General features: G+C 37.2%; 1 protein-coding gene and 1 long non-coding RNA gene across 3 annotated transcripts in view; one reads left to right on the top strand and one right to left on the bottom strand.

The window, feature by feature from the left end:
• Positions 1–25673, bottom strand: part of LOC116279404 (uncharacterized) — a 79267-nt gene that overhangs the window by 20479 nt on the left and 33115 nt on the right. The window contains exon 5 of one of the 2 annotated variants that reach the window (XR_012058945.1): positions 23093–24260. The exons of the other annotated variant lie outside the window; for it this stretch is intronic. This is a non-coding gene — a long non-coding RNA (uncharacterized lncRNA). Of the gene's footprint in view, positions 1–23092; positions 24261–25673 lie in introns of those variants that run through there. 2 annotated transcript variants of the gene reach the window in all.
• UGP2 (UDP-glucose pyrophosphorylase 2) overlaps positions 21616–25673 on the top strand; it is an 86410-nt gene continuing 82352 nt past the window's right edge. Inside the window, exon 1 of the mRNA XM_072937649.1 lies at positions 21616–21675. The gene's annotated coding sequence lies outside the window, so the exon portion shown is untranslated. The remainder of the gene's footprint in view (positions 21676–25673) is intronic.

The following is a 25673-nucleotide window of genomic DNA, read 5'->3' as shown; positions in this document are numbered from 1 at the left end:
AGACATGACATAAAGCATGATCAGAGGAAACTATGAAAAAAATCCAAATTGCATGTGTTGATGTTATGACTTATAATATGAAAGCGCATGATTCACACTTCCAAGAAATATACAACTGTACAAATGTGAGCACCACAAGCACAGAATTTTATCTCTTGGTACTTGATGTATTCAAACGGCCTAGAACAGTTCCTGGCATGTGGTAGGTGCTCAGGAAACATGCCAAGTGAATGAATGATCAAGACAACACAAATGAAGAAAGGGCATCATTGCTAGGAGATTCCTACATTCCTTGATCATCTCTAACTCTCTCCTGTATCTGTTGTGACTTTTTAAAAAATTACTTGAACTAGTGTATCCAGGGATTCTTAGGGAAAAAAAACACAGAGCAGGTACATTTAAACAGGGGAAATAAAATATTATACCCATGATCTTATAGAATGAGGTACTAGGAACTGAATGAAAAAATTTAGACCAGAGTACTTGAGATGGGGCCCTAAGGGCATGGGTGACTTCAGGACAGAAGAGGCAGTATCCAAAACAAATGTTTCCCACTTTGTGGTTTTTCCCAGGGTCACCTGGATTCCCACATCACAAGCAAAGTGTGTTTAAGCAAGTAGAACAGAAAAATAGACTAAGAAATTCTTCTACCTATTTCTACTGGTAAAACAACTGGACAAAAAAAAAAGATGAAAAATGTGTTGATTGGAGAGGATTTGTCTTTATCTTAGACCAAAATAATTTTGACTTACTTAAAAACACCTATCATCTTTTAATTAAGAGCACTTTTAATTGTGAAGAGTGAAATGTGTGACTTATTTTCACTGGCTGTTCCAGAACAGATTTCTTAAAACGATATATTTATAACAAGCATACATCCAAGTAGCATTACTTAAAATTGGAGGTTTACCTTGAGGATTGACCATAATCCAACTTCTGTCAATTAAAAAGATAGAAATATAAGTAATTATTAGACTATGGAACCAAAATACTAAGTCAATTTGATTAGTAAAATTGGAGGCCAATATAATTTTCTCTTTACCTTAGACAGATCTCATGATGTCTAGCGTGTCGCAGACGCATGTTGCAACACTTTATAACCAGAATAATTACACAACCCTTCAAGACACATGTACAAACAAGTAGTATTTTCCAGTACAGTCAAGTATTACAAAAAACAAAAATGAGCAATACGTCATTGATGGGTGTGACTCGGGGGACATTTGCCAATGCACTTTCCAATAAGAAGTCTAATCAACACATGTAATGGGAAACAGGAGAATTTTTCTTGGTAAATTTTCCAACTTTGTATTTTTACACTTGAAGAAGCATATGGTTCTATACTTAACAGACTTAGTGGTGGGAGGCCTGTGAAAACTGCTTGCAGCCACAACTTGGAGTACATCTTTAGGGTTTCTCCCAGAACTCTTCAGGACTTCCTTTCTTCCTAATGCTGAATACAGATATAGTCCTATTTTATTCACTTGTGTCATTGTTCATTATAGTCAGCATGAATATTATCAGAAGGACATTTCTATTTTTACCAAGAGGAACAAACTACCACAGCTTAGTTATTCAATTGTGCAACTAATTAAAATGAAAAGAAAAAGAAAAGGAAAGAAATATCCTGCTTTCCTTTTGTTATTACTTTCTTTTATACCAACTCTGCAGATGGCTTTCAAAAATGATGATTAGATGCATACACATTTTACCTTCCTTGGCTACCCTCACATTTTCAAATCTCATGTCTTTCTTTGCTTATCCAACCATATTGCCTTCTGCTCCTGGCACACTTCATTATTACACACGTTTGTCTGTAGGGTGTGCCTGTAATTCTGACCTCTCAGACCCTAAACAAGGATCTTCATATAAGAACCATAATAAACAAATAAAGACCAAAAAATCTAACAAAACAAAAACAAAGAGCATGGGGTGGAGACAGAGGAGAGGGGATATGGTGGGAGAGAAGTACCCATCTGAGAATGATACAGGAGCCCAGCAGTTGGCATTGGGACACTATGTCCTGTATCAGGGTTAATATGAGGACAGATCACAGAATATGGAAGCCTATTTCCTTGTCTGCATAGCCTCATGCATCCCCTACCTCCAGAAAAGAAATGGGACAGAACTGGGGCAAAGGCTGTCTGTTTTACAGTTTTTTTCTCTAGTGACAGCAGGAACTCTCTGTGAGGCTAATGAAGTTTAAGCTTTGGGACCCTTCACCTGTAGGGGCCTAGAAAAGCTCTAGCAATGTGCTCACATGGTTAAATACTTCTGCAAACTTTGCAAAAGTAAGGCATTCTACCCGCAATCACAACCAAAGTAAAAGCATCCCCAGAAGAGCATCTCATACTTTCCCTTGTGGTATATATAGTGCTGGAATGACTGCAAGTGAGATTCAACTCAGGAAAATCTGAGTTGGAGATACATCTAGTTTGGGTTTAATGGGAATGTTCATGTGATTTATAGTCACTTCTGAGCATAGTTAAGTTTTTGCCAGCCATCTCAATGCAGGAATGGCTCCCAGGAACACCCCTAATTCATCTATAACATCATGTGTGTCATGGCCCTAAGATGAAGTGGCCAGAGGTGGCATCATGATGTGAATAGGTCCTTAGTGGCCAGCACAGAAGTATACAGGCAGTGGAGGAGAAACTAGATTTGAAATGTATGGAACAGAAGCTAGTCTAGGGAGAGTTTTTCTAGTAATTAGATGTGTATAATTACAAGCGGAGGATTTAATTCTTATCAATGTTAAACAAAATAGAAGTTCTCTTCTGTAAGAATGAACTTGATAATGTCACTTGTATAATTATAAATGCACTATACACTTTCACCCATTTTAATGAGAATCAGGTGAAATAGATTTTATTATTATCCCTGCGTTCATGGGGAATAAACCTGCAGCAGTACTGCAAACAATATGCACAGTTGAGTACACAGTGCTTTATGTATCTCAAATTATTAGCACATAAACACACTGATGTAGGATTTAAAGTATTTGCTGATCTCATATAAAATATTGAATCAATGAAGATAATATAAAACTCATAAGACACCACTACAATGAGGACATCAGTGATAATTCAGAGTATTAAAATTAGCACCTACACAAGATTTGAAATGCTTCAAATCTTACTGCTTACATATGAGGGAAATTTGTTACAGGTTTTCCCGAATCTTAAGAACTTCCATGACATTACTAATAATGAGTAATGAGGTGGAAAGAAATTTTTTTTAATTTTCAATTTAAAAAATTATTTTCGATCAACCATGCTAGAGCTCTCTCCATTATTTCTATAGAAAAAAATTTACAAAAATTACTGTTATATGAAGAAACTATTGAAGAGCATGCAGAAAAAAAACAGGGAGAAAGTATTCTAGAGGTTTGTCAGACAATGAGTTAAAAAATATTATTGTTCTAGATTTTGTCATTTTAGTGGAATTTATCAGCTTTTAAAACCTTAAATGTGTCATGATTTCTTTTTCTCTGTTCATTTTCTTATCCATTTGTGGTTTGTAATTTAGTGTTTTGTTTTTTTTTTAAAGAGGGCTTCCAAATTATATAAGCTTCAGGTCACACCAAACATGGATTCACCTCTGCCCAGTGCCTGGCTCAGAACCTGGCATGTCAGATTTAAGACACTCACTTTAGTGAAGGAGAAGTCAGCTTGTGCTTAGATCATTTAGATATATAGCCTCGGGTTTAAGCAGTTTGGGATGTGGTGGTACCACATCTGCCCCTAGAGAACCTGAACCCAGCTAGTGGGAAGCCTTTCTGGCAAAGGCAGAGAAAATGAAGCTGGATACTCTCATATTGTTTCACAGTCAAGAAAGAGTATTTTTTCCTTGTGTGTGCATTCTTGAAGGATGCTGAAATTAATTAAAATAAATTCCTCCTATCTCCAAAGATTATGCAAATTAATTTTCATGTGTTTGGAAATTTATTCATTTGAGTTATGTTTCTCATTTGAAGAAAATGGTTACTCCTTCTTCCTTTAAACTGAGTAATGTGAAACATATGTGAACAGGATTACATCAAGTCCCAAGATATCAATGTTCGGAAGTGACTGAAATTTTCCACATGAAGTCCCAAGTTAAAATACTTTACTTGAATAAAGTGCATATTGTGACTTGATATTGCTAGTCTACTCATGTTCCTGCTTAACAATCATTCCCACTCTAATGTTTAACCTCAACATTTTTAGATTTCTTCATTTCCATCAAGTGCTAGGAGTCTCGGAAGCTCTATTAACTAAAGACAAAGTAAAATCTAGACACACAGTTGGATTAACTGCTTCCTGATGGAGCTGCTTCTGAGGCACCAGCACCTAGCATTCGATCCACCCACCAAATGAGGTGCAGCTTGATGGGAGAGGTTGGGAGTAGGCAGTCCTCTTTCAAGGTGCTGAGGAAGGTATAGAGCAGCACGATATCTATCAGGTACAGCAGTAGATAAATTCAAACTGTTGATATCATTTGGGTTCTCATACTCAGTGTAGGGTAATCCAAAAGGGAGGAAATAGGGAACCCAGAGGAAAGCAGCTTGGAAGTCCAAGTAGGCACAGTGATCAGGGATCCATCGGCAGGTAATTTTAGCCACCTGGCTGGCATTCAGGGACAGACTCCCATCCTTGACAATAACAGAACAGGACTCTGGTTGTTGAAGATATTAAGCCAGATACCAGCCACAAGTAAGCAAGGCAGAAACTCAGTTAACCAAAATGAAGCCCAGGCAGGTCTTGGAGAATCCGAGACTCGTAATCAGACTTGAGCAAACAGAGCTGGACTAGCAACAAAGGTTGAAACCAAATCCCCTAAAACTGAGTTCCTCTGCTGCATTTATGAGTAACCTCTCTGTCCAAAATGTTACTCCCTTTCATGTCTTGTCCCATTCCCCTCAGGATTGAGGAGTGTCAAAGGAAAGGGGAGATTAAAACCAAGCAGGACCCCGAGGGGGCTTCCTAGGTACAAGAGCCTCTCTGTGTCTCCTATTCATTTTTTCCCCTTTTCTTATTTGTAGAAAGAAAGCTTTAGTCTCCTAAGCCTTCTCCGAGTTCCAAAGAGCAGGCACAAGAAGTTAATAATTACAGAAGTGAGAGAATGCAGAAACAAAGGAAAAGTAGTCTATTAAGAAAAGTAATGACAGCTTAAACAGTAGTTCAGCGACGAAACAGTCCTCGTTCCTCAAGGGATACATCTAACAAACTATCTCATATCCTTGAGTTGCTCTGTAGAAGTTAAGACCCTCACCCAGCTGGAGGATGGTGACCTCGTGCCAACCACAGGCATATAGACCCCAGACTGGTTGGAACCAGGTTGATGATTAAGATTCCCAAACCATCACCCTCTTATCTTATCACTACCCAATCAGAAGAAAGTCCATGAGCTGCTCACACACCCTGCAACCCTCACCCTAATATTGCCTTTAAAAACCCTTCCCTGAAAGCTCTCAGGGAGTTTGGGTCTTTTGAGCATGAGCTGCCTATTCTCCTTGCTTGGTGTCCTGGAATAAATACTGTATTTTCCTTTACCACAAATCAGTGTCAGTAGATTGGCTTTGTTGGACATTGGGTGAGTGGGCCCAAGTCTGGTTTGGTAACAAGGTGACTTGATGCTGAATCCCATAGCCTTGGGCTAGAGTCCCTTAAATCTCTTCTGTTCAAGGTCTGGACTGGACAGTAGGATGAACTGTGCTCATGGTTAGGAACAAGTAGGGAAGAAGAGTACAACAGAGACTTGGAACCAGGTAAGACCTGACTGATGATAAAGTAAAGGAAGGTCCTACCAGTGTACAGGGCTTTTGAAATAAGCCCTCAAAAGAGAACATATTACATAAAACTTAACAACAAAAGAAAAAAAATTTCTCTTTTAGGCTACTTCTAAAAGAAAGGAGACCTCTTAGTAGGGGGAAATCTTTTTTAGTAGAAGTAAGAAACAAGCAAGGTTGTTCTTTTTGTTCATCTTTGTTTTTGTTTGTATGCATTCTTTAGCTTTCGTTTACATATAATAATGCGTGAAGGAGTCAATACAGACTGTAATTAAGGATCCTTTCTTTTTTTTTTTTTTAATTCAGGAAGGATTAAGTTAGAAATTAGCTTTCTCTTTCTAAACACTGGTTTAGCAATTGTTTGACAGGAATTCTCACCTTGGAAGCTGCTCAGCACATTTTTTCTCTTGACTCATTGCCTGACTCACCAGGGAGATAGGCTATGCCAATCCTGGACCAGAGTCCATCATTTAACCTCCCCTTGCCCCCATATCATTGCTCAATTCCTGGGTCTAGGATAGGGAATACACTAACAGATTCAATATACAATAAGTGGGACATAGAATTAGCCTTGTCATAGACTTGGTATCTGATGATCCCTGTGTGGCCATATGTCAGTCCCTAACCCTTTCAACCTGGCTACATTTCAATCACTGGGCTTCAAGTTCCTCCCTTAGAATTCCAACTCCTTGCTGGAATGGAGCCTTACACTGAGACCCAGTCCACTTGGCTGGGCAGCCGATCTGTCTCTGGATCTTGATTCCTGCAACTCTGAATCCTATTTCCTATACTTCCAGCTTCTGATTATGATTCTTCTCTGAAGGTGGTGATAATTCTAAGACATGGAAATGATGCCTGCTTATCTTGGAACATTGCTTACTGCCTGAATATCTACTTGGAATAACAGTGAGATTGGCACCCTCTCACCCTTAGGTATTAGGGAGGATCTTCATAATGTGCTGTGTGGAGAAAAAAAGCAAAGATTTGGAAACTGACAGATGTGAGGTTGATCCCAGCTTTGCTACTTAATTTTAGGTAAGTTACTGAACTTCTCTAAGCCTATTCTCTCATCCGTTAAAAAGAGGATAGTGAGTCTTACTCACATGACAACTGTGAAAATTAAATGAGGTAAAAAATGTAAAGCATCTACTACAGTGCCTGCATGTAAATCTGTTTAACAAATGATAGCTATTGCAATTACTAGCAAATGAAGACAAAGTAAATTCATTCAGCCAAAAAATGATTAAGTCCCTATTAACTGCCAAATATTTTATTGGGCTCTGGAGGGAGGTACAAAGGTGAAGATGGCATGGTCCTCTAATGTGGAAAAAGAATAAGCAAATAGACACCTTCAACACAATATGTCGTAGATAGTACAAAGACAGATATCAGCCCAGGGTGATGTGTATATTCCCAGAAGGGGCATCTAAACTGGAAGTGATGATCCTGGAAGAGCATCTTAAAGAAGAGGGCAGATTAGGAGAAACGGGGGATGAAAAGTGCTCCTGGCAGAAGCATAAAAACGTTTGGTGGATTTGGGAAAGTGCAAATAGTTCATCAGTGTGGTTGGAATATGGACTGGGAGTGGGGAGGTGAGTCAGAGAGGGAAATGGAAAGGTAAGGGTCTCTCCTGATGGCCCTCACAGCTGGACTAAGGAGTTTTGGATCCAACCTGCTGATGAGTTTAAAGCAGTGGGGCAACATAATCAGAATTATGTTTTAGAAAAATCACTCCAAGCACTTCTGACATCCTGGATTTGAATAACACTGAAAACAAAGGCAGAACCACCATGGTAGAAGCCCATGTGCTACTCAAGAAGTATGCTTCCCTCTTCTTAATTCTGTAATGTAAATGTCATGCCAAAATAATTCCAAAGGTGCTAGGATAAAGAAAAAAACTTTTAAATATAAAATATCTTTTACTGTAAGGTTCTTAATTAAAAAAAAACAAAATTATGCATCTTCAAAGATAATTAAAATGAAAATGAAACTAGGATCTCTACACACGCTCCCACATCTATGGTCTTAACACTGCATATACCTCTGCTAGTCACAGGTCTGACTGAAAATGACAATAAATAAAAATTTTATTTAATGTGAAATGGTTAGTCTTCCAAGGATTAGTGTAGAGCTGTGTCTACACTGAACTTTGTAAATGTTATTGATAATTTAAATTTCAGAATCTTAAAATTCTTAATTTTGTAAAATACTTAGCACTTCCACACATATATATGCCACATTGCCATTTTTAGGATGCTGGCAGGAAATTTAATTTTTGAGAACTGATTGTAAAAAAACTTAAGGAACTGAATTATAATTAAAGGCATCAGCTGAATCACATATACAGATGAAATATTAGGTAAAAATGTCAGATATTGGTTATTGGTCTTTTTCTTACATGGTCAAAACAGCCAGATCATAGAAAAAAGCTCCAGCCTATGCCCAAATTGCCGTTTGAATTGCCGTTTCATGCTTGTACTTTGCCATTTATCTTTTACTCCTTAATGTGGGCTTCCGTTTATAACGTGGACACTGAGGTAATCTCTCCAACATCTATCCCACCTCCTCACATTGTGCATCAGCCATTTGGTTTAAGGAATTGACCTGGGCAACGGAGGCAGGTGCTTTTGACTCAGTCATTAAATTCTGATCCTTCTTGCCTATGATTGGTCTAGGACCCAGTGCTCAAACCAGTTAGCACATGGCATTCCTTTAGAAACAGGCTCGTTTAGGAATAGGCACATGACTGTATCTAGGCCAATAAAACATGCCAAGAAGATTATTTGGAGGCTTCTGGGAAAAGTTTCCTCACTCTTAATTGAGTCATTAGAAGGGATGGCATTTTTTAAAATCAAAGACGCATTTAGCTTCAATCGTTACTACTATTTTATGACCATGAGGAAACCACCTTAGGATAGAACTTATATTATCCTGGGTCTTTAATGACATTGTTGAACTGAGTTTCAGCCAAACCTGAAGCCCAGTCTACCTCTGAACTTCCAGTTGTGGGAACCAATAAATTTCCCTACTATTTAAGCCATCACTTTCAGCTGGGTTTCTGTTACTTGTAGCTCCAAGTACTCCAAATAATGCAATTTTCTACCACTTTTGCCTACCACCTTTGCATCTAATCTGATGCACCAACTGGCTATCTTTCCCAGCTTTAACTATCAGCACTCTTCTATCTAGACATTTATAGTGAAGATTGTGGTTATCTACTCAGTACTTGGGCCCAGCTTCTTCCACTGGACATTATCATATAGAATAGATTGTATAAATCCAGTACCGCCAAGAGAGAGGCTAGCCTGAGAAAAAAGTCGCTATGCCCTCTGGTAGGGTACCTTATGTTGGCTATTTCTTGTGGTTTTCAATAAAAACCTATAACAAAGAGGGAAGCTTAGGCTGAAAGCAGAGAAGGACGTGGGAGGCAGTAGTAGGAGATAAACTAAGTTGCCAAAGTTTCTCCTGTTAAATAATCTACATTGGACAAAAACAACTACTTTTGTGTCAAATAGAGGATTACAGAAGGGGCTTCTTTATCTAAATTCATTGTTTTCAATTACACTGGTGGCATAAATCACCAAAATGTAAATCAGGGGGATGGGCAGGTCTCAGAGAGATGTCTATGGCTAGAAGACTAAAGTTCTCAGACTCAAAGGCCATGTCTAGTTGGGCTCTCTGACTCTATTTACTGATTTGTGGAACTATCCAAAATAAATCAGGATCCACTAAGTCTTTTCGGGAACTGACCACCAAAGAAATTCTAAGTCTGGCCAATCTACAATAATGAACAATTCTGTGACAGTTCAGTTCCTAAGGTACCCTCCCAGTACCCCAAACTCATACTAATGAAAAGTGACACACAAATATTATTTCAGACCCTAGTCTTTTAGTGTTTCCTATTAATTGGATTATAACTCTCCTCCCAAATTTATATGGTGAAATTCTAATAACCCCTAAGTCCTTCAGAATGCCTTATTTGCAGATAGGGTTTTTACAGAGCTAATCAAATGAAAACGAAGTCCTTAGGATGGGTCCTAATCCAATATGACCCATAGGTGCACCTATGAGAAGAAGAAATTTGGACACAGACACACAGAGAGGGAAAATAATGTGAAGAGACATAAAGAAGAAGGGGAATGATCCTTCTCTCACAGACTTCAGAAGGAACCAACCCTGCCAATACCTTCATCTCAGACCTCTGGCCTCCAGAACTGTGAGACAATACGGTTCTGCTGTTTCAGTTTGTGGTACTTTGTTACAGCAGCCCTAGCAAACTAACACAGTTTCTGTGCCATTTCTTCCAGGAACCAGGAAGAAGGTTTTCTTTCTTAACAGATTTAGCAAATGAATAATATACCCAGTATTACAGTGCTAGCCACTCATTTCCTTATTCAACTTAATTTAACAAGCATTTACTGAGCAACTTCTATGTCCCAGGATTTGTTCGGCACTGGGTTCACAAAGGTAAGTAAAGTACTTTCTGTTCTTAAAGAGCTCAGTAAAGTAGCTGACTGTGTGCATTCACATTTAAACTAATAAAGGAAGAGTTATTCTCAAACACTTTAGAAGAAACTATAATTCAACAAGTCATGTGTCAATTGCAGATCGTTCTTGCGTGTACATTAACGCAGATTTCTCTCATTCATGTCCATGATAAATAAATGTTATGTTCATGAGAGGAATAAAGTTGTATTAATCTTAAAATATTTAATAATTAATTCAGACTGAATTATAAAATCAGTCTTAACTGGTGAGGCTTTACCCAAAAGATCTGCAATGAATAATTTTTAAAAAGTTGCTCAAGACTATCAATAAATTCCTAGGATGTGGAGATTATAAAGAAAGAGGGATAGTAAAAAATATATATATATTTTAAAATGTGGTCCTGTCCTCACCTATATAATCTAATAGAATACCAAAGCAATGAAAAAAGATGTAATTACACATACAAAGAAAGGGTAGGGGAAAGAAAATCTAAGTGAAGAGAGCAAGCTAGCACTAGGAAGGGATAGCCTTGGAAGGCTTTCTATGTAGAAAGTGGTAATTTTTGTGCTGCATTTTAAAGGAGAGCAGCAATTTTCACACGGCCACTATTGGTCATTGTTCTATTTCTCTTCTCTGCTTAGAGCCAGAAATTAGATCCACATTTATTTTGCCAAGGAAACACCAGGCTCCTCTTGCTACTGAGATTTAGTGGCCAGTCCCTGCTCCCTGCCAACTCACCTTGGGGCAAAATGTGGTGAGCCATAAAATTCTTTTAGCCCAGTTGATTTCAGATACTTTTTCAAGAAAAAAGAAAAGTCCAAGTGTTACCAAAGAAATAAGTGGTCATAGGACAATAAAGTTTTAAATTATATTTAAAATCTATGTTGAGCTATTCTAGGTTTGTCTCTGTATTATAATCTATTACCTATTTGCAGAAAGCCAGAGAAAAATTCTTTAAGAATTGAATTTTTAAAGACACCAAATTAATTAATTAATAACATATTTGACTTTAGATGAATATGCTGTTTTTGATCCCTTCAGGTAAAGTTAAGGTTCTTTGTTTAAAAAAAGATAAATAATAAAAATGCCATTTTAATGTCCAGATGTTCCTTTTATTCCAGAAGAAATCTCTGGTTAGCAGAATTGAGCAAGAATAAATAGCTTTATTTTAGCTTGTAATTAGATTGCATCCATCATAATTAGTTATTGAATTGAAATCTAAGATATCTTTCTTCTGATCAAACAGGGTAGCAATATCTCTAAAAGGTTACCTTATTCAATTGAAAGGACACCAACCTTACAACTACTTGTTCAGAATTTTGGCAGGTCATCAGTGTTCCTAGACCTAAGATCTATCCATGATATAAAATGTCTTAGAAGTGAAAAAACGTGTACTTACTACCTTTGCTTAATTACCACACCTACTAAGAATGTTTCACACTTTAGAGTCTGCCAAAGAAAATAATAGTTTTCTGTTTCTGGAATTTTTCCTATTATGTAAATCAGCTGCATTTCTGAAAAGCTATTTTTGGTCAAAGTGAACAGAGATGTCCAAGAAATCTAGCCCATGAGGAAATTAATTAAGAAAGCACTTCAATATCTTATCAGCTGTTTATTTCAAGAGAAGAAATCTTTTCTCCTTTGGATGTGCCAAGGAAGCCTGTAATCCCATTACTTCTGATAGTTTTCTTGTGACTGAGGTTCCAGTGTTCAAGATGGCACAGTAAGAAGAACTTGAGCTCACCTTCTCCCAAAGGCACATCAAAATTATAAAAATTGCAGAGCAAATTGAGAGATACCTGAAGACTTGCAGAAAAGATCTTCAATTAAAGATAAAAAGAAGAAACCACACTGAGATGGGTAGGAAGGGAGAAGCTGCAGTATAGTCAAGATCCAGAATCCTGGGGTGGGCGACCCACAAACAGGAGGATAATGACAGTTGCAGAGGTTGTCCCCGAGAAGCGAGGAATCTGAGCCTCACATTGGGCTCCTAGCCCAGGAGTTCTGCACTGGGAAGATGAACCCCCAGAACACTTGGCTTTGAAAGGCCAGCAGGGCTTATTTCAGGAGAGCCAGAGAGTGGTAGAAAATAGAAATTCCACTCTTAAAGGGCTCCCACAAAATCTCACATGTGCTGGGACCCAGGGCAGAAGTAGTCATTTGAAAGGAGTCTGGGTCAGACATACTTGATGCTCTTGGACAAGTTCCCAGAGAGGCAGGAGATGACTAGCATTCACCCTGGGGACTCAGACACTGGTGGCAGCCATTTTCAGGAGCTGATTCTACCATGTGGGCACTGGTGCTAGCAAGTGCCATTTTGGAATCCTCTAAATTACTAGCCTCAGACACAGCCCCACCCCTGCTCATCATCAGGTTGACTTCCTTAGAACCCCCTGAGCCCCATAAGCTGCCCTGGGACCTGGCCCTACCCATCAGAGGGCCTAGGACCCAGCCCTGCCCACCAATAAGCCAGAACTAGCTCTGAGACCAGCCTCAAGGACTCCTGGACCCTGTAGCCAGAGCCCTCTGACAGCAGCTAGAGATGTCAAGACTTTCCTATCAGTGGGCCAGCACTAGCTCTAGGATTTGACTCTGCCCAGCAGTAAGAGGGCACCAGCCCCAGGATGTCCTGGGCCCCAGCCCTGCCCACCAGCAGGTCAACACCAGCTCCAGAACCAATACAGCCCTGCAAACTACAGTGTCAGGACCCAGTCCACCCACCAGCAGGCTGGCACCAGCCCTGGGACCCATGGACCCCAGCCCTGCCCACCAGTGGGCTGACACCAGCTCTGGGACACCTTGGGCCCCTTAGCCAGCTACTCTGGGATCCAGCCCCTTCCACCAAAAGGCCAACTCCAACATTAGGATCCCTAGAACCTGGCTCTACCCACCAGTGAGCCAGTAATAACCCTAGGATCCCCTGGGCCCCAACCCTGCCCACCAGCAGGCTGACACCAGCTTCTAAACAGCTTAGATCCCCTCAGCTAGCTGCTCTGGGATCCAGACCCACTCACCAGCAGGCTAACATCAGCTTTGGGAAACCCTGGATCCCACAGCCAGCCATGTCAGGAACCAGCCCTAATACCAGCAGGCCAACACTAGATCAGGGACCCAATGCCCCACAGTCAGGTACCCCAAGACCTGGCTCTGTCCACCAGAGTGACAGCACTAGCCCTGGGATGCCTGGGAGCTCTGCACCCAGCAGCATTGTGACCCTGCCCTGCCCACAGGAGCTGGCAGCCTCCAAACAAGGCAGAGCCTGGAAGTCAAGGAACTGGGGACCAGCCAGGCCCACCAGACTGCCCACAGTAGTCAGCCTGCCACGACTGAAGGGATCACTCAACCCACATTGGAGGTACCCCTAGAGCATATAGCTCTGGTGACCAGAGGGAGTGTGCTTCTGGGACATGTAAGTTGTCTCCTACAAAGATCACTTTTCCTAGATTGGGAAACATAACTAACCTACCAGAAACATAGAAGTAAAAGCAGCAAGTTAGGCAAAATGAGGTTAAAGAGAAATATGCTCCAAACAAAGGAACAAGAACTAAGTGAGGTGGAGATGGACAATCTACCTGATAAAGAGTTTAAGGTAATGATCATAAAGATGTTCTAAGATCTTGGGAGAAGAGTGGATGAACACAGTGAGAACTTTAACAAGAGTTAGAAAATATAAAGGAGAATCAAACAGAGCTGAGAATAGAATAACTGAAATAAAAAATACAATGGAAGGAATCAACACTAAATGGTACAGAGGAACAAATCAGCAAGCTGGAAAACAGAATAGTGGAAATCACCCAAGCTGAACAGAAAAAAGAAAACAATTTTTTTCAACGAGCATAGTTTAAGAGACCTGTGGAAAACATCAAAGCATACTAACATTTGCATAATAAGGGACCCAGAAGGAGAAGAGAGGAAGTGGCAGAGAACATCTGTGAAGACATAATAGTTAAAAGCTTCCCTAACCTGGGAAAGGGAAAGTTGTCCAGGTCCAAGAATCACAGAGAGTCCCAAACAGGATCAATCCAAAGAGAACCATACCAAGACACATTGTAATCAACATAGCAAAGATTAAAGATAAAAAGAGAATCTTTAAGGCAGTAAGGGAAAAGCAACAAGTTACATACATAGGAACTCTCATAAGGCCATCAGCTGACTTTTTAGCAGAAACTCTGCAGAAGGCCAGAAGGGAGTGGCACAATATATTTAAAGTGATGAAAGGGAAAAATCCACAACTGAAAATACTCTACCCAGCAAGGCGTTTACTCAGATTTGAAGGAGAGATCAAAAATTTTACAGACAAGCAAAAGCTAAAAGAGTTCAGCTTTATAATAAATGTTAAAAGGAACTTCTTTAAAAGAAAAAAAAAAAAAGGCCGGTGGGGGGTATAGCTCAGTGGTAGAGCACATGCTTAGCAAGTGTGAGTTTCTGGGGGAGGGTATAGCTCAATGGTAGAGCACATGCTTAGCAAGTGTGAGGTTCTGGGTTCAATCTCCAGTACCTCCATTAAAAAAAAAAAGGCCACAACTAGAATTATGAAAACTATGAAAGGAAAAATCTCATTGGTAAAGGTAATTATACAGGAAAGGTAGTAAACTGACCACTTATAAAGCTAGTAGGAAGTTTAAAAGATAAAAGTAGTAAAATTATCTATATCCACAATAAGCAGTTAAGGGATACACAAAACAAAAAAATGTAAAATATGTCAAAAACAGTAAATGTGGGTGGAGGTAAGTAAAAATGCAGAGTTGTTAAAATACTTTTGAACTTAAGAGATCAGCAACCTAAAAAATCATATATACTATTTATTTTATATATGTATATAAAATCATCATATATATTACAATATACAAAATTCATGGTGACTACAAACCAAAAATCTGTAATAGATACATACACACAAAAGAGAAAGGAATCCACTAAATTTAGTCATTAAATCATAAAGGAAGAGAGGAAAGGAAGAAAAAAGGAACAGAAAAGAACTATAAAAACAGTCCCCAAACAATTAACAAAATGGCAGTAAGTACATACCTATCAATAATTACTTTAAATGTAAATGGACTAAATGCTCCAGTCAAAAGACATAAAGTGGTTGAATAGATACAAAAACAAGACCCATATGTATGTTGACTACAAGAGAACCACTTCAGATCTACAGACACACACAAACTAAAAATAGGGGGATGGAAAAAGGAATTCCATGCAAATGGAAAAAAAGAAAGTGGGAGTAGCAATAATTATATCAGACAAAATAGTCTTTAAGACAATTACAAGAGACAAAGAAACATTACATAATGATCAAGGGATCAATCCAAGAAGAAGATATAACAATCGTAAATATATATGCACCCAACATAGGAGTACCTATATACATAATGCAAATATTAACAGACACAAAGGGAGAAATTGACAGCTACACAATAATAGTAGGAGACTTTAACACCCAATTTACATCAATAGGCAGATCATCCAGACAGAAAGTCAATAAGGAAACACTGTCCTTAAATGACACATTAGATACACTTAATGGATATATATATAACATTCAATCCAAAAGCAACAGAATGCACATTCTTTTAATTGCACATGGAATATTCTCTGGGGTAGATCACATGCTAGGCCACAAAAGAGGTCTCAATAAATTTAAGAAAACTGAAATCATATCAAGCATCTTTTCCAACCACAAGACTCTGAGACTAGAAATAAACTACAAGAAAAAAAGCTGTAAAAACCAAAACCAGACGGAGGCTAAACAATATACCACTAAACAACCAATGGATCACTCAAGAAATCAAAGAAGAAGTTAAAAAAAAAATATTTGAAGACAAATGAAAACAAAAACACGATGATCCAAAATCTATGAGACACAGCAAAATCAGTTCTAAAAGGGAAATTTATAGTGATACAAGCCTACCTCAGGAAATAGGAAAAACCTCAAATAAACAACTTAACCTTTCACCTAAAGGAATTAGAAAAAGGAGAACAAACAAAACCCAAATTTATTAGAAGGAAAGAAATCATACAGATCACAGCAGAAATAAATGAAATAGAAACTAAAAAACAATTGAAAAGATCAATGAAACTAAGAGCTGTTTTTTTTGAAAAGATAAACAAATTCAATAAACCTTTAGCCAGACTCATCAAGAGAAAAAGAGAGAGGACCCAAATCAATAAAATCAGAAATGAAGAAGTTACAACCAACACCACAGAAATACAAAGAATCATAAGAGATTACTATGAACAATTATATGCCAATATAATGGACAAGCTAGAAGAAATGGACAAATTCTAGAAATGTACAATCTCCCAAGACAGAATCGGGAAGAAATAGGAAACATGACCAGACTAATTATCAGTAATGCAATTGAATTAGTAATTAAAAAAAAAAAAAAACTCCCAACAAACAAAAGTCTAGGACCAGATGGCTTCACAGGTGAATTCTACAAACATTTAGAGAGGAGTTAACACCCATCTCTTTCAAAATATTCCCAAAAATTTCAGAGGAAGGAATGCTTCCAAACTCATTCTCTGAGGCCAGCATTACCCTGATACCAAAACCAGACAAAGATATCACAAAAAAAGAAAATTATAGGGCAATATCCCTGAAGAACATAGATGCAAAAATCCTCCACAAAGCACTAACAAACCAAATTCAACAATACAGTAAAAGGATCATACACCATGATCAAGTGGAATTTATCCAAGGGACTCAAGAAATCAATCAATGTGATATATACCACTTTAACAAACTGAAGAATGAAAATCATACGATCATCTCAACAGCTGCAAAAAAAAAAAAAGGTTCGGACAAAATTTAACATCAATTTATAATAAAAACTCTCCAGGAAGTGGGCATAGAGGGAACATACCTCAACATGATTAAGGCCATATATGACAAGCCTACAGCTAACATCATTCTCAATGGTGAAAAGCTGAAAAGCATTTCCTCGAAGATCAGGAACAAGACAAGGATTCCCACTCTCTCCATTTTTATTCACTTGATACTAGAAGTCCTAGCCATAGAAATCAGACAAGAGAAAGAAATAAAAGGAATCCAATTTGGAAAGGAAGAGTAAAACTGTCACTATTTGCAGATGATTATAGTAGACACAGAAAATCCTACAGATGTTACCAAACAACTATTAGAACTCATCAATGAATTTGGTAAAGCTGCAAGATGCAAAATTAATACACAGAAATCTGTGGCATTTCTATACATTAACAATAAACTTCAGACAGAGAAGTGAAGAAAATAATCCCATTTACAACTGCATCAAAAAGAATAAAATACCTAGGATTAAATTTAACTAAGGAGATAAAAGACCTGTACTCAGAAACTGTAAGATAATGATGAGAGAAACTGAATATGACACAAATACATGGAAAGATATACCATGCTCATGGGTTAGAAGAATTAATGTTGTTAAAATGACCATAGTACTCAAAGCAACCCACAGATTCAGTGCAATCCTTATCAAAATAACAATGGCATTTTTTACAGAACTAAAACAAATTATTCTAAAATTTGTATGGAAACACAAGAGACCTCGAATAGCCAAAACAATCTTTATAACAAAAAATAAAGCTGGAGGTATCATGCTCCCTGATTTCAAATTATACTACAAAGCTACAGTAATCAAAGCAGTATGGTACTGGCACAAAAAAAGACATGTAGATCAATGGAAGAGAATAAAGAGCAGAGAAGTGAATCTACTCTTGCATGGTCAATTAATATGACAAAGGAGGCAAAAATACACAATAGAAAAAGAGACAGCTTATTTAATAAATGCTGTTGGGAAACCTGGACAGCTACAGTCAAAAGAATCAAACTGGATTACTTTCTCACATCATGCTCAAACATAAATTCAAAATGGATTAAATGCTTAAATGTAAGACCTAAAACCATAAAAGTTCTGGTAGAAAATATAGGCAATAATCTCTGACATAAATCTTACTAATTGTTTTTTGAATACGTCTCTTCAGGGAAATGAATCAACAGCAGAAATGAACAAACAGCAGAAATGAACAAACACATCAAACTAAAAAGCTTCAGCACAGTGAAGGAAACTATCAACAAAACAAAAAGGCCATCTACTGAATGAGAGAAGACATTTGCAAGTGATATATCCAGTAAGTGGTTAATACACAAAATACACAAAGAACTCATACAACTCGACATAAAAAAAAAAAGAGAGCCCAATTAAAAATTGGGCAGAGGACCTGAATAGACAGTTTTATAAAGAAGACACCCAGATGGCCAACAGGCACATGAAAAGATGCTCAACATCACTACCCATCAGGGAAATGCAAATCAAAACCACAGTGAGATTTCACCTCACACCTGTCAGGATGGCTATTACCAAAATATAACAAATAACTAGCTTGACGAGGGTGTGTAGAAAAGGGAACTCTCATGCACTGTTGGTCAGAATGTAAATTGGTGCAGCCACTATGGAAAATAGTAACAGAGGTTTCCCCCCAAAATTAAAAATAGAACCACCATATGATCCAGCAATTCAACTCTTGGGTATTTATCCCAGAAAAACAAAAAACACCAATTTGAAAAGATATATGCACCCCTATGTTCACTGCAGCATTATTTACAATAGCCAAGATACGGAAGCAACCTAAATGTCCACCAGTAAATGGATAAAGAAGATGTAGTATATATATACACAATGGAATATTACCCAGGCATAAAAAGAGTGAAATCTTGCCATCTTCAACAACATGGATGGACCTAGAGGCTATTATGCTAAGTGAATTAAGTCAGATAAAGACAAATATCATATGATTTCACTTATATGTGGAAGCTAAAAAATAAAACAAATTAATAAACATAACAAAGCAGAAACAGAGTCATAGATTCAGTGAACAAACAGGTGGCTGTCAGAGAGGAGGGAGTTGTGGGGAGGAGAGAAATAGGTGAGTGAGATTAAGAGGTACAAACTTCCAGTTGCAAAGTAAATATCATGCATATGACATGTACAGTGTAGGGAATATAGTCAATAATTCTATAATATCTTTGTATGGTCACAGATTTTATCTAGACTTATCATGGTGATCATTTTGTAATATACAGAAATAGCGAATCAGTATGTTTTGTAACAGGAACTAACATAATGTTGTAGATCAATTATACTTAAAAAACCAACCAACCAACCAACTCATGGAAGAAGATTAGATTTGTGGTTACCAGGGACGGTGGGTAGGGAGAAGCGGAATTGGATGAAGGCAGTTGAAAGTTACAAACTTCTAGTTATTAGATAAATAAGTATGTTGTAACGTACAACATAATGTATATAATTAACATTGCTGTGTGTTATATATGGAAATTAAGAGAGTAAAAATCCTAAAAGTTCTCATCATAAGGAAAAAAATTTTTTTCTATTTCTTTAATTTTGTATCTACATGAGAAACTTACTCAGGTAATTATTTTCATTATGTATATAAGTCAAATCATTATTCTATATACCTTAAACTTATACAGTGCTGTATGTCAATTACATCTTAATAAAACTGGAAGAAAAACAAAGTATAAAAAAAATAGGTGAAGATAAAAAAGAGGAGAAATTTAACTTAAAGGAAAGTAAACCATAAAAGACTGGTGGCATTTTAGAAACAGACTCTTAGATTTGGAAGTGACCAACCATTATCAAGTTATAAATGAGGTAACAGGCTCACTGAGATTCAGCGACTTGCCCAAGGTCTCAGATACAGTGGAAGTTTAAGAAATATACCAAAGTAACCTCAAGTCTAATATTTCCTTGACACTAGCCCACTGGTGATAACCACTCTGTAGTAATCTCAATGGTTTGTAGCAGTATCAGAGTCTTTTCTAAAGGGAGTTAATTCCAGGCAGACTTGGATAAGAGGTTTGCAATCTTTTTCTGTAAGGGTAAGAGAGTAAATATTTTAGGCCTTGTGGACCACAACCAGTCATTGTCTCATTCTTTTTTTATTGTAACCACCTACAAAAGTAAAAACCATTTTTAGCTTGAGCCACAGTTAAAGGCTGAAGGCCAAATTTGGCCCCTGGGCCTGCAGTTTACCAATCCATATTATAGGTCAGAGAGTATTGGTCAGTACGCTTTTCTCTGACCCAGAGCAAAATTTAAAAAAAAAAAAAAAAGGGCAATGTAGTGAGCCAAACTCTAATTTAATGAACTGCCCCTGTTCTGAAATCATGTCCTTCCTCTATTTCAGGGAGAGAACAGCATTAAAATGTTCTCTTTTGTAGAATAATGATGATATAGTTTTGTTTGCTTTGATTTTTATGTTCTCAGTTAAAAAAATAGTTACCCATGTTTCTATAATTAAAAATTATATATAGTATTGGTACCTAAAACCCCAAAGTCTAAGAGTCTTTGTGGATATTCCTTGCTCCCAAACAAGACAATTTAAACTCTTATTAGAGTGTATCCAAATGGTATTTACAATTAAATACAATGTAACTTAATCCTAAGAAACTCCAACTGAGGTCTGGTAATTATTTGAGAGACATCTGACAAGCTCTTATGTCCCCTTTATTTGAATGACAGAATGTTACTTTGTCCAATGAGTTATGAGGTCATTACTATTGCATTTCTGGTTCTTACTCAATGGAAATAGCCTTTCTCAAGCCCTCTCTCTCCTGTTATGGTGTCACCTGTGACGACAGCCTGTAAATTCTTTAAAGACAGAGATCGTATTTTGTCCAATTTTTATCTCCCCACAGTATCAAGCACAGTAATGAGAACTATATTTTTTTCCTGATAGAATAAATAAACAAAATTTAATGATCAGAAGTTCAGAAGGACATTGGCAGGATTACGGCCCTTAGCAGATATGAATTTAGAAAAATTGGGGGGATAGTTCAGGCTGAAATAGGGGTGTACTCCAGGTATCTTTTGGCATCTTTTCAAAGCAATATCTAAAAATATATATATTCAACACTTATTTAGAGGTAAAGCTAAGTATTTAACAGAGGAAGAGTGTATTAGTTACCTATTGCTACATAACAAATTACTCAGCATATTAAAACAACAATCTGAACATTTTTTGTGGGTCAGGAATTGAGGAGAGGCTTAACTAGGTGGTTTGAGCTGAGGATCTGTTATGACTTTGTAGTTAAGCTGTCCGTGAGGTTGTCGTCATATGAAGGTTTGACTTGATTGGATGATCTACTTCCAAGATGGCTCACTCAAAAGAAGACTCAGTCCCTCACCATGTGGGCCTTTCAATAACGCTGAATGTCCTCTTGACATGGGAGCTAGCTTCCCGCAGAGCAAGTGACCCAAGAGAAAGATCAAGGAGGAAGTCACAATGTCTTTTATGACCTAGTCCTAGGAGTCATACATTGTCACTTATGCCATATCCTATTCATAAAAAGCAAATTATGAAGTCCAGTCCACACTCAAGCAGAGGAAATCGGAAAGATGGTAAGTACCACCTCTTTGAGGGAGGGGCATCAAAGACTTTATGGATATATCTTAAAACCATGAAAAATAATAAGGAACAAGTACATTGCCTCTTCTCTGTTCTGAACAACTCAGATTTAATCTCAAACTTGCGTAACTTTCATCATCGTTAAAGATGGTTTAGTATTCTCAGCATGCCTGATGGAAAGGAGGTTCCACCTGTATCCCCAAGTAGCTTACTCAAACATTTCTTTTAATCCGTAAACACCAAACACCATTTACACAATTTTCTCTGAATCTCCAGCGATATTTTAGTCTCACGATGAGGTTTCTAGATATCCTAAAGTAGAGTAATATCCCAAAGAACTGCCTTGCTGAACTTCATGTAGCTCTGATTAAAGGTAAAAAATTGTAAAACTATTGGACTGAGTTTCTTGTAGGAACATTTCCTACAGATGATGATTTTTTAAAATTGTATAGTATACACAGCTTCTCACCTAAGAATTTTGCTGAATTACACCTAGTCCAGCAAATGTCTATTGGAAAAATTCTTTATATTGTCATTAGCCTATATAGCTTTTAAAAAGTGGAAATGTATTCTGTTCCTTCCACCTAAAAGAGATGGAGCAAGAGTTCTGAAAAATGCTAATTCTTAGATTTCTTTAGGATATTCTTAACCACTTATTGGAAGTAGCTTAGGACATTATTATGAGCATAGAGCATTCTACCCAAACTTTAACCAACTGAAACACTAGATTTCATACTTAAATTTGTTCATGAAGTGAACCCTTTCTCATAGTCATAATACAAAAAGCTCAAGGTTTTCTCTTTGTAGTTAGATCCTTTATAGCTTTTCTAGAGACCCTGACATTTCAAAGGTGCAAACCTTGAAAGCTATCTATACACGGAGTAACACAGACACTTCAAGAGTGGTCAGAAGAGACATTTACAGAAGAGACACCAGCATTTACTTTTAAAATTATTGATGTTTACCATTAATTATCATTAGAAATTTATCACTAAGCTTCTATAAGAAACTATATATATCTCATAGGATTCTAACATTTTCACTCTGACATTCATTACTCGACAGAGATACCAATGCTGAGAGCAGACAATGCTATAAATTTCAAACATACAAGGAAAAAGAGTTTATAATTTAATACTGAAAAAAATAATAAATTTGTTCATCAGAAGTATTGCCTGCAGTAAATTTGCAAATTTATTGCAAGCAATAAACATATGAAATAAATGCTAAAAATAGTGTGTTATTTCTTTCTGGTAGAATTGGCATAGTGGAAACCAGAAAAGTTTCATCTTTTCATACTATATTGTTAAGTAATTTAGAACTAGCATAAATCAAAATTTGAAAATTTTGGGTCTTTGCCTAAGTAACTTTGAGTAGTGAGTGACATAACTTGCCAGCACTTACCATCTATTGTAATCCTTAACTTTTTATTTATTCAGACTGCTATAACAAAATATCATAGTCTGGGCTTATAATCAACTGAAATTTATTTCTCACAGTTCTGGAGGCTGACAAGTCCAAGATTAAGGCACCGGCAGACTCAATGTCTAGTGAGATTCTGCTTCCTGGTTCATAGATGGCAGTCTTTTCCTGTGTCCTTACAAGGCAGAAGTGGGGAGAGAGGTGTCTGGAGTCTGTTTTATAAGGGCACTAATTGCATTCACAAGGTCTCCACTTTCATGACATAATTAGCTGCCAAGAGCTCCACCTTCAAACATCATGATTTTGGGGATTAGGTTTCAACATACGAATTTTGGACACAAATATTCAGTCTATAGTAGACAATAAGGAAAAAAAGTAAGCTAATTCCTAGTAGCTCACCTATTTTAAATGACTGAGTAGGTTACCGCTCCGGCTTGAGCTCTCCCTCAATTTCACTCACCACATACTAAATTCAGCATTCAACTACAGGTAAGGCATTTTCAGACAGGCTTTGGGAATTTAAATTATTATACACAAATACACGTAATTTTGGTATTTAGTTTTAGATATGTACGTAACATCACTGACAGTTAAATGCTGTGTTTTTATACTTAGTTCACATTGTTCTTTCAATCGCCTATATTCGCATCTCTTTCACCGCCAGAAAACAACATGTGACAGAGTGAGAAAAATTGGCTTTGAATTGAAATATCGCTGCCTTTGCAGGACATTTTCATTCAAAAGCAGGTTTATCCTAGATGATATTATACTTGGTAAGGTGATTGTGACCAACTATAAAATTATATCTGGCTCAAGTCTCCCTTTCATACCCAGAGCAGGGCTGATACCATGTCTTTCCAAGCACATTAAGGAGAAACATCTTTGTTAGTTTCTATTCCAGGCTTTTGGAGGCATAGAAATGTCCTGGAGAACAGGCCAGACTCTCACATTACAATTTCATGGATGTGCCTTATCCTTCTAACTGCAAGGTAGCCAGATCCCCACTTTGCAAAATATATCGGTGAGCAGCTAGAATGACTTAGCAGAAGTCTTAAGGGTCATGGTGGAACAGTTCTCTTCTTCTAACCTCCTCTTCTTCAGGCCTTTCTCCTTGTCATGTGACAGGAGCACATGTAGAGTCCACACCAAGGTGACTCTGGAAATAGGAGCAAAATGAAAGCTGACCAAGTCATATCAAATTTAAGTGGTTTTATTCTCTCTTATAGAAAGGAAAGTGTCAATTCCACCCATTTTGATCAAGAAGTAGATATACTTTTGACCATACTGTTTTCTGTTGGGAACCTATATGTTCAGTGAATACACTTAGCAGATTCCATTCAGAGTCACTGAATTTCACAACTCGAAGGTTGCTTCGTGACTGCAGTTGGAGTTAGGCAGTTAGAGGTCGAAATATCTCCTTTATTATTGATAAAGCTGTTTGGGGAATGAGGATTAGGGCTGAGGGGCCAAATAAACTTGCTAATATTCCTTGACATATTCTGCCCAACACCACCCTAATTCCTGCCTCCAAACCAAACCCTGAACAGAGCCTGAGACTGCCTCTGTCTGGTCCAGGGCTGAAAGTTTATGTACTTATGTTCTTTTTAATAGATTAACTTTACTCACTTACAATCTGTGGATTCATGGTTGTCAGCCACTAACCAGGTGGTGTAAGAGGTCAGAGTGTTACTCTGGGGAAGTCCTGCCACATGGGAACAGGGGTGAAGGAAAGCACACCAATTCCCACTATTTGTGAGGGACAGAACCACAGGAAGTTTGTTACATAATATCCTCCATTTCATTTCAAAGTAATTTGAGAACAGTCTAATAAGAATGTACTGTAAATTATTAATACAGAACTCGTCTACTCTTAATAATATATAAAAGACTTTTACTAATCCCTGTCAAACACATTAACAAAAAAATTAATAAGTTTTAAACCACTGTATTTTTCCTCTCTCCAAGTTTTATCACAATTTACCTTACATGTCAAATTGTGAGTAATTTAACAACAAACTTATTTTGAAGGAAGTAATACTGGAAATAGAACTGCTCTACATTAAAGCTAAGATGAGTTTTGCTTGAAATTTAATTCTAAATGATAGGGCTTTCAAAATTAAAAAATTAAATCTCAGGAAATAATATTACTCTGGACTGATGAAGTTCACAAATAGCATATGGAAGCCATCAGTTAGAAAGAAAGCAAACCAGCAAAGGCAGCAATAGAGCCAAAGGTGTTCAATATCCTTGTTAAGTTATTACAAAGAGTGACTATATAAAATCTGAAGAAATTATACTGTTATTTTTGAACATTAATACATTCAGTACTCATTTCAATAAAATAGTCTCAGGTCACAAATCTGTGAGCTTTTATGTTACAGTCTTTAATAGAAATGTTATTTAGAATAGGAATTTACTGAAATGAAACTGGGAGGATATTGAAAAATCATTCAAGTTGCCCAAATTATGAAAAATAGAATATTTTATTTAATGTTTTAAAAAATGTAATTCCTTCATAAGAAATATTTTTTTCTTTAAGTGAAAACTTTTTATCTATAGTATGCCTTAT

This window comes from Vicugna pacos, chromosome 15, assembly GCF_048564905.1.
Source record: "Vicugna pacos chromosome 15, VicPac4, whole genome shotgun sequence".
NCBI lineage: Eukaryota > Metazoa > Chordata > Mammalia > Artiodactyla > Camelidae > Vicugna > Vicugna pacos.
Note: the sequence above shows the minus strand (reverse complement) of the source record. Positions and strands in the feature narration are given on the sequence as shown.